Below are 2,719 nucleotides of genomic sequence, written 5' to 3' on the forward strand. Positions count from 1 at the left end.
AGATTATTTTTTTTATTAGATGAAAACAACATTTTCTAATTACTACAGATCATTAGTAGATATCAATTTGCGCAACACTACGTTTGTAGCTTCCATCATTATGCAACGAAAAACGAAGTTTCATTACAGTGGTATGTACCAAAGTGCTGTATTTTGTCATAGAAAAAAATAATATCAGAGGTAATAAAAATGATGACGTCATCAATTCGGCCAAAAAAAATCAGATTTAGAATTCTCTAATGCCCATCTATCAATATTCGTTACGGCTCCATTCTTTCTTAATTTATTAATAAGAAAACAGTGGAAGGTCAAAATGCCAATTTAGCCGACCGAGATACCTTAATGGTAAATGTAATTAAAAGTAGTAAAAATCGAGCTGCACTACTATCGGGATTTTCAAATACAATACCAAGGAAGAGCTAAAAAGTTGGCTAAGCTGTCTGGGGTTCAGCTCAACGAGGGGAGAATCCAGACTCAGCTTATGTACCAGGTAAGTTTCTTCTGTCAAATGTGACTGCCAGGTTCTGGACGTTTTCTTAATACATGTGTAATGTATTGTATCGTATATTTTGAATTTGCAATTGTCTATTGTAACTGTCGCGTTCTGGTGGCCCTTCTTTGGAGTAAACAACAACAACTCGACGTGCTCGAGCGGGCGGTCGCTCCGTTCGAAGAAGGGTGTTCTAGAACCGCCAGAACCTGACCAGTAATGTGATTCAAAATAAAAGCAGTCTTGTTTTGATCGTCCTACAAGTGTGACGTTTGTCTTGTGTCTCCGTCTGGTCGGTCCTCCCTCCAACATTGGTGGCAGCGGTTTTAGTTAACCTACGGGTGCAGTATATCCCACGTCATCATGGGCGTCGTGGCCGACGGTGTTTGTTTGATGCTGGTCCTCCGTCTTTTCATGTAAGCTGCCGGCAGCTGCCGGGGTTTGACCTGGCCGTGATTAATCGGGCCATGTCAGGATCTTTCGGTCTCCGACTCGTCTGGAGGACTTCCGTCCGGCGGCAAACGCGGGGCCTCGTCGTCCAGGTGTGTGCTACGTACAGCGATGCGAGAAGAGCTGTTGTTGCGCTGGATCGTTTTCTTGCCGGCCATATGTTTCAAGAATCAAGCCATTGCCGCCCTGCAGACCATGCTGCAGTCTGCCCGACCCGCCGTGCCTGACCGACCGCGACCCGGCCCAGTAGCCTCACCAAGGACACATCGATGCCGGTCTCCACCATTGCTACCCCGTGACCCAACCTTGAACTTTCGAGATCAACCGAGTAGGTCCGCCGTCGAGAACTTTTGCTGTGACTAGAATGAACTGAATAAATACTTCTACCTGCCCTCGGTATGTTACACGGAACTGTTTAAGAAGACCAACGAACTTTTGTAGTTAAATTCTAGTAATTAGGTACTGTCGCACAATGTATTGTTTGTATTTTAAGATAGCGTTCTCTATGCCTTGACCGTAAGCCTGCGGGATAACGTTGATGCCTTGTTGAACCTATGCTGTGTTGTATTCTGAATTTTGTTTGTGTGATGCTTGCCTAAGGAGCGCTGATGTCTGCAGGACGTCTCTCCTAGGAAGATCAATGCTTGTATGATGCTCGCCTTAGTAGATAGAATGACTGCCTACGGGCCGACCCTATCTCTAAGTGCTTATACTTGATGTGGAAACTGCGTATATTTGACTAGCTAGATGCGGAAACTGCGTGTATTTTCCTAGCTAGATGTGGAAACTGCGTGTACTTACCTAGCTAGATGTGGACACTGCGTGTATTTTCCTAGCTAGATGTGGAAACTGCGTGTACTTACCTAGCTAGATGTGGACACTGCGTGTAATTACCTAGCTAGATGTGGAAACTGCGTGTATTTACCTAGCTAGATGTGGAAATTGCGTGTATTTACCTAGCTAGATGCGGAAACTGCGTGTATTTACCTAGCTAGATGTGGAAATTGCGTGTATTTACCTAGCTAGATGTGGAAACTGCGTGTACTTGCTTAGCTAGATAGAACGAGTGCCTGCGGGCCGACCCTATGGAGTGTTTGATATGTCCAATGTACAGTAGTTCTGTGCCTTGAAGTACGTCGCAGTGGTGAGTCCACAGAAATATTTTTAGTATTAAAAGCGACACCTATAACTAGCTTAGACTTGATTTTAAAAAAAATATTATTAGATTTGGTGAGATCAAAGGATAACTAGCAGGTGAGGACACCTGCTAACTTGAGGGGGGAGGAATGTTATGTATTGTATTTTATGTCATACCTGTGACGCGAAAACGTTCGATACGGGTGTTTCGGACCGGCTGTTTCGAGTGGCCCGAGTACGGCGCCATCGAAAGTTCGAATTCCTGATTCGGACGTTGGAACATTACTGTTGCAACGCTGTTTTTTTCGAGGGCACCAAATTTTTTCAACTTCTTGCGCATTTCGCATCAAAACATGGGTTTTCTCAGGTGGGTATGACATAAATAAAATACAACACGGTGTATTCCGCATCACCCTCGGTCTCAGCCCTCCCGCGGTCGGGCTGATACCTTGGGCGATACGGAATACACCGTGTTGTATTCTATATGTATCGTATATTTTGAATTTGTTTATTGTAACTGTCGCGTTCTGGCGGCCCTTCTTTGGAGTAAACAACAACAACTTGACGTGCTCGAGCGGGCGGTCGCTCCGTTCGAAGAAGGGTGTTCTAGAACCGCCAGAACGTGACCAGTAATGTGATTCA

Source organism: Branchiostoma floridae, chromosome 12, assembly GCF_000003815.2.
Source record: "Branchiostoma floridae strain S238N-H82 chromosome 12, Bfl_VNyyK, whole genome shotgun sequence".
Classification (NCBI taxonomy): Eukaryota; Metazoa; Chordata; class Leptocardii; order Amphioxiformes; family Branchiostomatidae; genus Branchiostoma; species Branchiostoma floridae.